This window comes from Symphalangus syndactylus, chromosome 1 (genome assembly GCF_028878055.3).
Source record: "Symphalangus syndactylus isolate Jambi chromosome 1, NHGRI_mSymSyn1-v2.1_pri, whole genome shotgun sequence".
NCBI classification, from domain to species: domain Eukaryota; kingdom Metazoa; phylum Chordata; class Mammalia; order Primates; family Hylobatidae; genus Symphalangus; species Symphalangus syndactylus.
In genome coordinates this window covers 92101517-92114615 of record NC_072423.2, presented here as the reverse complement: position 1 = coordinate 92114615, position 13099 = coordinate 92101517, and the positions used below count along the sequence as shown (strand labels likewise).

General features: G+C 38.9%; 1 protein-coding gene across 1 annotated transcript in view; it reads right to left on the bottom strand.

The window, feature by feature from the left end:
* Positions 1-13099, bottom strand: part of SLC22A9 (solute carrier family 22 member 9) — a 55217-nt gene that overhangs the window by 17426 nt on the left and 24692 nt on the right. The gene's annotated exons all lie outside the window — the stretch shown is intronic.

Here is a 13099-nt window from a genome sequence, read left to right as displayed (position 1 = left end):
GAAGGAATAATAATACAGAACGAGGAGGAGGAGCAAGATGGCTGAGTAGAAGCCTCTAAGGTCACCTTTCCCACAGAAACAGAAAATTTAACAGTTATCTACACACAAAAGGCAGCTTCATAAGAGCCAAAAATAAGGTGGGAGATCACAGTACTTGGTTTTAATTTCATATCACTGAAAGAGACATTGAAGAGGGTAGGAAAGACTGTCTTGAATTGCCAGTGCCAACCCTGCCCATCTCCCAGCAGTGGTTGCCTGGTGCAGAGCATCTTTGTGTGCTTGGGATATAGACAGCACAGTGATTGTGGGACTTTGCATTGGAAATCAGTGCTGCCCTGTCACAGAGGAAAGCAGCACCAGACAGAACTCAGCCAGCAACCATGGAGGGAGCATTTAGACCAGCCCTAGCCAGAGGGGAATCACCCATCCCAGTGGTCAGAATCTGGGTTCTGGCAAGCCTCACCATCATCGTCTAAAGGGCTACAGGGTCTTAAATAAACTTAAAAGGCAGTCTTGGCTACAAGGACTGCTATTCCTAGGCAAACCCTGGTGCTGTGCTGGGCCTGGGGTCAGTGAACTTGGGGGACCTGTGATCTAGTGAGACCCCAGCAGCTTGCAGCTCCAGTAGAGAATTCTCCCTTTGACTTGAGGAGAGGAGAGGGAAGAATAAAGAAGACTTTGTCTTGCAACATGGATACTATTTCGGCCACAGTAGAATAGGGTCCTAGGGCCTGCATTCCAGGATGTAGCTCCCAGATGACATCTCCAGACATCTCCAGGGACAGAAGGGAACCTACTGCCTTGAAGGGAAGGACCCAGGCCTGACAGGATTCATCACCTGCTGACTAAAAAAATTGGGTCCTGAATAATCATCAGTGGTGGCCAGGTAGTTCACTCAACTGGCCTTGGGTGAGACTCTGCCTTGTGCTGGCTTCAGGTGTGACCTGGAACATTTCCAGCTGTGGTAATTAAGGGGAGACACTCCTTCTACTTGAGAAAAGAAGAGGCAAGATTAAAGGAGGCTTCATCTTGCAGCTTAGGTACCAACTCGGCCACTGTAGGATGGAACACGAAGAGGGGTCTTGGGGTCCATAAATCCAAGCCTGGGTTCTTGGATGGCAATTTTGGACCTGCTCTGGGCCAGAGGGGAGCCCATTTTCCTGAAAGGTAATTCTCAGGCCTGGAAGTAGCATTCACTACAAGCTGACTGAAGAACACTTAGACCTTGAGTGCACATTGGCAATAACCATGTAGTACTTACCATAAACCTGGGGTGGTGGTGGCCATGAGATGACTCCTCTGCTTGTGGAAAAGGGTGGGAAGAATGGAAAAGACTTTCTTTTGTGCCTTGGGTGCCAGCTCAGCCACAGTAGAATAAAATACCAGATAGATTTCAAAGGTTTCTGACTCTAGGCCCTGGTCGCTGGATGGCATCTATAGACCCACCTGTTGTTGTAGAGAACTTTTGACCATGAAGGGAATAATATGAACCTAGCCAGCTCTGACACCTGCTGACTGTAGAGTCCTAGGGCCTTGGGCAAACCTAGGCAGTAGCCAGGCAGTGATTACTATGGGCCTTGGGTGATACCCAGTGCTATACTGGCTTCAGGTCTGATGCAGTGCAGTTCCAGTTGTGGTGGCCACAGGAGTGCTTGTGTTATCCCTCCCCCAGCTCCAGGCAGCTCAGTATAGAGAAAAAACCCCCATTTGTTTCAGAGAAAGCAAGCGAAGAGAACAAAAGTATCTGCCTGGTAATCCAGATAATTCTTCTGGATGTTATCCATGACCATGATGTCGGTATATCTGTGAGTCTGCAAGAACTGCAGCATTACTGGCCTTGGGGTCCCTCCTAATGAATATATGCCTGCAGTGATGAAAAACAGATCAAATCACCAAAGTCCCTTTGCATACATGGAAAACTTTCCCAAGAAAGATGTGTACAAACAAACTCAGACTGTGAAGACTACAATAAATACCTAAGTTTTCAGTGCCCAGACACTGATGAACATCCACAAGCATCAACACCATCCAGGAAGCATTATCTCACCAAGTAAACTACATAAGGCACTAGGGACCAATCATGGAGAGAGACAGAGATATGTGACCTTTCACACAGAGAATTCAAAATAGCTCTTTTGAGGAAAATCTATGAAATTAAAGATAACACAGAGAAAAAAATCAGAATTTTATCAGATAAATTTGACAAAGAAATGGAAATAATTAAAAATAATGAAGCAGAAATTTTGGAGTTGAAAATGCAATTGAAGAGCAGTGTTTGGAGGCTTGCAACATGAATTTTAGCTCTAGAATGACTGCAGAAACAAAATGGGAATCCTGAGAGGACCCACAAACCCTTTGAAGGAAGCAGACTGCTCCTGCAGGAGCCAGGAGATACCCCAAATACTATGAGTGCCCAAACTGCAGAAGTAGAAAAGGGAGATCCTCCACCCCTGAACACACACCCCCACTGGGGAAACTGAAGGTCTACTTTTCAGGAAGTTTCTGACCTTACCTGGAGCTGAGTTCATTGAGAGAGCCAAGAGAAATACAGGAGTAGAGGAAGCAGCAGGAAAGGCCCTGGGAGCTTGCTGGGACCCCAAGCTGGCCATTCCTGCCTGGTACTTTGTGGGAGGCTGTGGACAGAGGCAGAAAAATGTCACAGGAAGAAGGACATCTCCAGCTGAACTTTGTAATAATTTGAAGTGGATGTGAAGCCTCCTGGCCAGAACTTGGGAGACAGTGCAAATTTGGCCTGCAGACTCCACAGGCAGAGAAAGAACTAAAGCCCTTTTCTCTTGCAGCTGGGAGGTGGGCAGCCTGGGGAAGGTTCTAAAGCCCTGCTCACTCACTGCCTGGAAAACAGACTCGGTGCTGTTAGTGGGGCACAATGGGAGTGAGACCAGCTCTTTGGATTGCATGGGAGCTGGGCGAGGCCTGTGACTGTCGGCTATCCCCCACTTCCCTGACAACCTGCATTAGTCAGCAGAGGCAGCCGTAATACTCCTAAATACACAACTCCTTTGACCTGGGAGCCTCACCCCTATCCTCAAAAGCAGCTGCAGTAAGGCCCGCCCAAGGAGAGTCTGAGCTCAGACATGCCTAGTCCTGCGCCCACCTGATAGCCTTTCCCTACCCAACTTCTGAAGACAAAAGGCATATATTCTTGGGAGTTCTAGGGCCCCACTCACTGCTGGTTTCTCTCCATAGCTGATGCTCTCTGGAAAGTGCCACCCCCAGCCAGTAGGCCAACCAGCACAAAAATAGAACATTAAACCACCAAAGCTAAGAACCCGCATAGAGTCAATTTCACCCACCAACCACCTCCACCGGAACAGGTGCTAGTATCCATGGCTGAGAGACCAATAGACAGTTCAAATCACAGGACTCTGTGCAGACAATCCCCAGTACCAGCCCGGAGCCTGGTAGACATGTTGGATGGCTGGACCCAGAAGTGAGATAACAATCATGGCAGCTTAGCTCTCAGGAAGCCACATCCCTAGAAAAAGGGAGAGTACTCCAACAAGGGAACATCATGGGACAAAATAACCTGAACAACAGCCTTTAGCCCTAGACCTACCCAAATGAGAAGGAACCAGAAAACCAACTCTGGTAAAATGACAAAACAAGGCTCTTAAACAACCCCCCAACATTACACTACCTCACCAGCAATGGATCCAAACCAAGAAGAAATTCTTGATTTACCTGAAAAAGAATTCAAGAGGTTAGGTATTAAGCTAATCAGGGGGGCACCAGAGAAAGGCAAAGCCCAGGGCAGGGAAGTAAAAAAATGATACAAGAAGTGAAGGGAGAAATATTCAAGGAAATAGATTGCATAAAAAAAAGGAAAAGAAACTTCGGGAAACATTGGACACACTTACAGAAATGCAAAATGCTCTGGAAGTCCTCAGCAATAGAATTGAACAAGTAGAAGAAAGAAATTCAGAGCTCGAAGACAAGATCTTCAAATTAACCCAATCTAACAAAGACGAATAAATACATAAAAAAAAGAACAAGAAAATATGAACAAAGCCTCCAAAAAGTCTGGGATTATGCTAAACGACCAAACCTAAGAATATTTGGTGTTCCTGAGTAAGAAGAGAAATCTAAAAGTTTGGAAAACATATTTGGGGGAAAAATTGGGGAATACTTCCCCAGCCTTGCTAGAGAACTAGACACGCAAATATAAGAAGCATAAAGAACTCCTGGGAAATTCATCTCAAATAGATAATCACCTAGGCACATTGTCATCAGGTTATCTAAAGTTAAGATGAAGGAAAGAAGCTTAAGAGCTGTGAGACAAAAGCACCAGGTAACTATAAGGGAAAACCTATCAGATTAACAGAAGATTTCTCAGAAGAAACCCTACAAGCTAGAAGGGATTGGGGTCCTATCTTCAGCCTCCTCAAACAAAACAATTATCAGCTAATAATTTTGTGTCCAGTGAAACTAAGCATCCCATATGAAGGAAAGATAGTCTTTTTCAGATAAACAAATGCTGAGAAAATTCACCATTACCAAGCCACCCCTACAAGAACTGCTAAAAGGACCTCTAAATCTTGAAACAAATCCTGGAAACACATCAAAATAGAACCTATTTAAAGCCTAAATCTCACAGGACCTATAAAACAAAAATAGAATTAAAAAAAGAAAAAGAAAAAACAAAAAACCAAGGTATACATGTGACAAATAGCATGATGACTGGAATGATACCTCACATCTCAAGCTAAGAACCTTGAAAAAAGGTTAGAGGAATTGCTAACTAGAATAACCAGTTTAGAGAAGAATATAAATGACCCAATGGAGCTGAAAAACGCAGTATGAGAACTTCGTGAAGCATACACAAGTATCAATAGCCGAATTGATCAAACGGAAGAAAGGATATCAGAGATTGAAGATCAACTTAATGAAATAAAGCATGAAGACAAGATTAGAGAAAAAAGAATGAAAAGGAATGAATAAAGCCTCCAAGAAATATGGGACTATGTGAAAAGACCAAACGTGAGTTTGGTCTTTTCACATAGTGATTGGGAGAATGGAACCAAGTTGGAAAACACTCTTGAGAATATTATCCAGGAGAACTTCCCCAACCTAGCAAGACAGGCCAATATTCAAATTCAAGAAATACAGAGAACACCACAAAGATACTCCTCAAGAAGAGTAACCCCAAGACATATAATCATCATATTCACCAAGGTTGAAATGAAGGAAAAAATGTTAAGGCAGCCAGAGAGAAAGATCGGGTTACCCACAAAGGGAAGCCCATCAGACTAACAGCAGGAAAAGCATTTGACAAAATCCAGCATCTCTTTATAATTAAAACTCTCAGCAAAATTGGTATACAAAGGACATACATCAATGTAATAAAAGCCATCTATGACAAACCCACAGCCAACATAATACTGAATGGGGAAAAATTGAAAGCATTCCCTCTGAGAACTGGAACAAGACAAGGATGCTCACTCTCACCACTCCTCTTCAGCATATTACTGAAAGTCAAACTGTCACTGTTTGCTGATGATATGATTGTTTACCTTGAAAACACTAGAGACTCCTCCAGAAAGTTCCTAGAACTGATAAAAGAATTCAGCAAATTTTCCAGATACAAAATTAATGTACACTAATCAGTTGCTCTTCTATACACCAACAGAGACCAAGTGAAGAATCAAATCAAGCTTTTATAATAGCTGCAAAAAATTAAAATACTTAGGAATAAACCTAACCAAGGAGGCAAAAGACCCCTACAAGGAAAGCTATGAAACACTGCTGAAATAAATCATAGATTTCTAATTAACAAATGGAAACGCATCCCATGTTAATGGATAGGTAGAATCAATATTGTGAAAATGACTATACTGCCAAAAGCAATCTACAAATTCAATGCAATTCCCATGAAAATAAAACCATCATTCTTCACAGAATTAGAAAAAAAATTCTATAATTCAAATGGAACCAAAAGAGAGCCCGCATGGCCAAAGCAAGACTACACAAAAAGAACAAATCTGGATCTTTACTTGTGACATGCACAGATCAAGAAACTGGAAAATGTGAAGCAACCTTTACTGAGGTATCATCTTAGTGTTTTAGAGAAACCAAGAATTTTAAAAAATGAGAATATCCACATTTGGTTTTGTGTAAAAGCGGTGTTTATATTAAAATACTTTTTCAATGAACTGTATAAGCTATGTTTTTATTAAACTACAGTATATCAGCAAGTGTTGCAAAAAAAGAGACTTCCTCAAGGTTTTTAATAGTCAGACTCTCAAAAGCCAATGATAAAGAAAAAATTCTAAAAGCAGCAAGAGAAAAGGAACAAATAACATGCAGTGGAGCTCCTACACATCTGGTAACAGACTTTGCAGTGGAAATTTTAAAGACCAGGAGAGACAAGCATGATATATTTTAAGAGCTGAAGGAGAAAAAAAAACCCTTTTATCCTAGAGTAGTATATCCAGCAAAAAAATAGCCTCAGACATGAAGGAGAAATAAAGACTTTCCTAGAAAAATAAATACTGAGGGATTTCATCAACACCAGACCTGTCCTACAAGAAATGTCAGAGAGATTTCTTCAATCTGAAAGAAAATGACATTGATGAGCAGGAATATATCATCCAAATATACAAAACTTGATGGCAAAAGTAAGTACACAGAAAAACACAGAATAGTATAACACTGTAATTGTGGTGCCTAAACTACTTGTATTTTGAGTAGGAAGATTAAAAGATGAAACAATAAAAAATAATGAATAAATTTCAGACATGGAAAATACAGTAAGATATAAATAAAAACAAGAGGTTAAAAAGTCAGGAGACAAAGTTACAGTGTAGGCATTTTATTAGTTTTCTCTTTGCTTGTTTGTTTATGCAATTATTGTTACATTGTCATTGGTTTAAAATTATGGGTTAAAGATATTATTTGCAAGCCTTATGGTAACCTCAAATTGAAAAACATACAACAGGTACACAAAGAATGAAAAGTAAGAGATTAAAACATATCACCAATGAACAAAAGGAATACAGGAAGGAAGGAGAGAAGGAAGATAATACCACAAAACAACCAGAAAACAAACAACAAAATGACAGAAGTAAGTCTTTTTTTAAAATCAATAATAACATTTAAGGTAAACGAACTAAACTGTCCAATCAAAAGACAGAGAGTTCCTGAATGGCTTAAAAACAGGACTCAATGATCTGTTGCTTACAAGACATCCACTGTATTTATAAAGATACACAGACTGAAAATAAAGGGATGGAAACAATATTCTATGCCAATGGAAACCAAGAAAGAGCAGGAATGGATACACTTATCAGAGAAAACAGATTTTAAAGCAAAAGTCTAAAAAGAGACAAAGAAGGTAATTATATAATGATTAAGCGCTAATTCAGCAAGAGAATATAACAATTGTAAATATATACACATCCAGGTATATAAAGCAAATAATAGAGTTAAAGAGAGAGATATACCCCAATACAATTATATTAATAACTGGAGACTTCAACTTCCCACTTTCTGCAATGGACAGATCATCCTGACAGAAAATCAACAAAGAAACATTGGACTTAATCTGCATTGTAGAACAAATGGACCTAATACATACTTATGAAACATTTCATCCAGTGGCTGAATGCACTTTTCTCCTCAGCTCATGGCTATTTCTTAAGGATAGACCATATGTTAAGCCACAAAAGAAGTCTGAAAAAAATTGAAATTATATCAAGTGTCTTATCTGGCCACATGGAATACAACTAGAAATCAATAACAAGAGGAATTTTGAAAATCATATCAACACATGGAAATTAAACAATATGCTCCTGAGTGCAAGTGGATCAGTAAATAAAGAAGGAAATTTAAAAGTTTCTTGAAACAAATGATAATGGAAACACAACATATCAAAACCTACAGGATACAGCAAAAGAAGTACTAAGAAGTATATTTTTAACTATAAGTGTCTACATCAAAAAAGTAGAATAAACTGAAAGAAACAACCTCATGACACATCTAAAAGAACTAGAAAAGCAAGAGCAAACCAAACCCCAAATCAGTAGAAGAAAAGAAATAATAAAGATTAGAGCAGACATGGATAGGAAGAATAAATATTGTGAAAATAGCCATACTGCCCAAAGTAATTCATAGATTCAATGCTATTCCCATCAAGCTACCAGTGACTCTCTTCACAGAATTAGAAAAAACTACTTTAAATTTCATATGGAACCAAAAAAGAGCCCGTATAGCCAAGACAATCTTAAGCAAAAAGAACAAAGCTGGAGACATCATGCTACCTGGCTTCAGACAGTAACCAAAAGTTACAGTAACTTAAGGTTACAGTAACCAAAACAGCATGGCACTGGTACCAAAGCAGATATATAGACCAATGGAAAAGAACAGAGACCTCAGAAATAACACCACGCACCCGGGAGGCGGAGCTTGCAGTGAGCCGAGATTGCGCCACTGCACTCCAGCCTGGGCGACAGAGCGAAACTCCGTCTCAAAAAAAAAAAAAAATAAGAAATAACACCACGCATCTACAACCATCTGATCTTTGACAAACCTGGCAAAAACAAGCAATGGGGAAAGGATTCCCAATTTAATAAATGACGCTGGAAAAACTGGCTAGCCACATGCAGAAAACAGAAACTGAACCCCTTCCTTACACCTTATACAAAAATTAACTCAAGATGGATAAAAGACGTAAATGTCAAACCAAAAACCATAAAAACCCTAGAAGAAAACCTAGGCAATACCATTCAGGACATAGGCATGGGCAAAGACTTCATGACTAAAACACCAAAAGCAACTGCAACAAAAGCCAAAATTGACAAATGGGATCTAATCAAACTCAAGAGCTTCTGCACATCAAAAGAAACTATCATCAGAGTGAACAGTCAATCTACAGAATGGGAGAAAATTTTTGCAAGCTACCCAACTGACAAAGGCCTAATATCCAGAATGTACAAGGAACTTAAACAAATTTACCAGAAAAAAACAACCCCATCAAGAAGTGAGCAAAGGATGTCAACAGACACTTCTCAAAAGACAACATTTATGTGGCCAGCAAACATGAAAAAAAGCTCATCATCACTGGTCATTAGACAAATGTAAATCAAAACCACAATGAGATACCATCTCATGCCAGTTAGAATGGTGATCATTAAAAAGTCTGGAAACAACAGATGCTGATGAGGATGGGGAGAAATAGGAAAACTTTTATACTGTTAGTGGGAGTGTAAATTAGTTCAACCATTGTGGAAGACAGTGTGGCGATTCCTCAAGGATCTAGAACCAGAAATACCATTCGACCCAGCAATCCCATTACTGGGTATGTACCCAAAGGATTATAAATCATTCTACTATAAAGACACATGCACACATATGTTTATTGCAACACTATTTACAATAGTAGAGACTTGGAACCTACCCAAATGCCCATGAGTGATAGACTGGATAAAGAAAATGTGGCACATATACGCCATGGAATACCATGCAGCCATAAAAAAGGATGAGTTCATGTTCTTTGCAGGGACATGGATGAAGCTGGAAGCCATTATTCTTAGCAAACTAACACAGGAACAGAAAACCAAACACCGCATGTTCTCACTCATAAGCAGGAGTTGAACAATGAGAACACATGGACACAGGAAGGGGAACATCACACATTGAGGCCTGTTGGGGGTTGGGGGAAAGGGGAGGGATAGCATTAAGACAAATACCTAATGCATGTGGGGCTTAAAACCTAGATGGTGGGTTGATAGGTGCAGCAAACCACTGTGGCATATGTATACCTATGAAACAAACCTGCATGTTCTGCACATGTATCCCAGAACTTAGGGTAAAAAAAAAAAAAATTAGAGCAGAAATAAAATAAAATAAATAACACAATGCAAATGATCAATAAAATTAAAAGTTAGTTTTTGAAAAGATAAAATTGACAAACATTTAGCCTAACTAAACAAAGGGAGAAGATCCAAATAAATCAGAGATTAAAAAGGAGACATTGTAACTGATACCACAGAAATTCAAAACGTCAATAGAGGCTACCATTAACAACTATATGCCAATAAGTTTGAACACTTAGAAGAAATAGATTAATTACTAGACATGAATAGCATACCAAGGTTGAACCATGAGAAATTTAAAACCTGAACAGAGTAATAAAAAATAATGGGATCAAAGCTATAATAAAAGGTCTTTCAGCAAAGAAAAGCTCTGGACCTGATGGCTTCACTGCTGAATTTTATCAAACATTTAAGGAAGAACTAATGGCATTTTTATCATATTATTCCAAAAAAAAAATACAGGAGGAGGGAATACTTCCAAACTCATTCTATGAGGCTAAAATTACCCTGATACCAAAATCAGACAAAGACACATTAAAAAAAGAAACCTACAGGCTAATATCCCTGTTGAACATTGATGCAAAAATCTTCAACAAAATACTAGAAAACTAAATTCAACAACACATTAAAACAATGATTCATTATTACTAAGGGCAATTTATCCCACGGATGCAAGGACAGTCCAACATATGCATATCAGTTAGCATGATGTATCATATTGACCAAATAAAGGACAAAACCATGTGATCATTTCCAGTGACGCTGAAAAAGCATTTGATAAAATTCAACATCCATTTCTGATAAAAAAAAAAAAAAACTCTCAAAAAACTGAGCATAGAAGAAACATACCTCAATGTAATAAAAGCCATAAACAACAGACCCATAGCTGGTATCATACAGAATGGAGAAAAAATTGAAAGCTTTCATCTAAGATCTGGAACACAAAAGATGCCTACTGTCATCATGGTTATTCAACATGGCCCTTGAAGTCCTAGCTGGAGCAATCAGAGAAGAGAAAGAAATCAAGGACATTCAAATTAGAAAAGTTGAAGTCAAATTATTCTTGTTTGCAGATGATATAATCTTATATTTGGAAAAATCTAAAGACCCCACCACAAAGCTATTAGAAATGAAAAATAAATTCAGTAAAGCTGCAGGTTACAAATTCAGTGAAGCTGCAGGATACAAAATCAACAAATAAAATCAATAGCATTTCTATATGCCAATAAGGAACCATCTAAAAAAGATCAAGAAAGTAAACATGCTTACAATAGTTACAAATAAAATAAAATACCTAGAAATTAAGTTAATAAAAAGGTGAAAAAACCCTCTGATGAAAACTATAAAACATTAATGTAAGAAATTGAAGAGGATTAAAAAAAGGAAAGATATTCCATGTTCATGGATTGGACAAATCAATATTGTTGAAATGTCCATACTACCCAAAGCAACCTACAAATTCAATATAATCCCTATCAAAACATCAATAACATTTTTCACAGAAATAGAAAAAAAAATCCTAACATTTAAGTGGAACCAAAAAAGACCAAGAATAGCCAAAACTATCTGGAGTAAAAAGAACAAAACTGGAGGAATCACATTACATGACTTCAAATTATACTACAGAGCTATAGCAGCCAAAACAGCATGGTACAGACATAAAAACATACATCAGTGTATGCATAGGTCAGAGTAACAGAATAGAGAACCCAGAGGTAAATCCAAACATCTATAGTTTACTTCTTTTTGAGAAAGGTGTCAAGAATGTACATTGGGGAAAGGACAGCCTCTTCAATACATGGTGCTGGGGAAATGGAATATCCATATGCAGAAGAATGAAACTAGATCCTTATCTCTTACCATATACAAAAATAAAATCCAAATGGATTAAATACTTAAGTCTAAGACCTCAAACTATGAAAGTGCTACAAGAAAAAATTGGAAAATTCTCCAGGATATTGGACTGGGCAAGGATTTATTTAATAATACCCCAGAAGCACAGGCAGCCAAACGAAAGTGAACAAATGGGATTACATTAAGTTAAAAAAATCCTTCTGCAAATTCTTTGAAACCAAGGAGAACAAAGAGACAACATACTAGAATCTCTGGGTTGCAGCTAAAGCAGTGTTAAGAGGGAAACTTATAGCACTAAGTGCCCACATCAAAAAGCTAGAAAGATCTCAAATCGACACCCTAACATCACAACTAAAAGAACTGGAGAACCAAGAGCAAACAAACTCCAAAGCTAGCAGAAGACAAGAAATAACCAAGATCAGAGTGCAACTAAAGGAGATAGAGATACAAAAAACAAAAAACAAAACAAAACCAAATCATCAACAACAGCAACAAAAAACCCTTCAAAAAACTGATGAATCTAGAGGCTAGATTTTTGAAAAAATTAATAAAATATATAGACCACTAGCTAGACTAATAAAGAAGAAAAGAGAGAAGACTCAAATAAACACAATAAAAAATGATAAAGGGGATATCATCACTGGCCCCACAGAAATACAAACTACTATCAGAGGATACTATAAACACCTCTATGCAAGTAAACTAGAAAATCTAGAAGAAATAGATAAATTCCTGGACACATACACGCTCCCAAGACTGAACTAGGAAGAAGTTGAATCCCTGAATAGACCAATAATAAGTTCTAAATTGAGGCAGTAATTCATAGCCTACTAACCAAAAAAAAAAAAAAAAAGTCCAGGTCCAGGTGGATTTATAGCTGAATTCTACTAGAGGTACAAAGGGGGAGCTGGTACCATTTCTTTTGAAACTATTCCAAACAATTGAAAAGGAAGGACTCCTCCCTAATTTATTGTATAAGGTCAGCATCATGCTAACCTGGTAGGGGTAAAAACCTGGCAGGAATACAACAATAAAAGAAAACTTCAGAGGGTGGAGCCAAGATGGCTGAATAGGAACAGCTCCGGTCTCCAGCTCCCAGCCCCAGCGACACAGAAGACGGGTGATTTCTGCATTTCTGCTTGAGGTACCGGTTTCATCTCACTAGGGAGTGCCTAACAGTGGGTTCAGGACAGTCGGTGAAGTGCACTGTGCGCGAGCCGAAGCAGGGCGAGGCATTGCCTCACTCGGGAAGTGCAAGGGGTCAGGGAGTTCCCTTTCCTAGTCAAAGAAAGGGAAAACAGACGGCACCTGGAATATCGGGTCAGTCCCGTCCTAATACTGCGCTTTTCCAACGGGCCTGGAAAACGGCACACTAGGAGATTGTGTCCCGCACCTGGCTCGGAGGGTCCTATGCC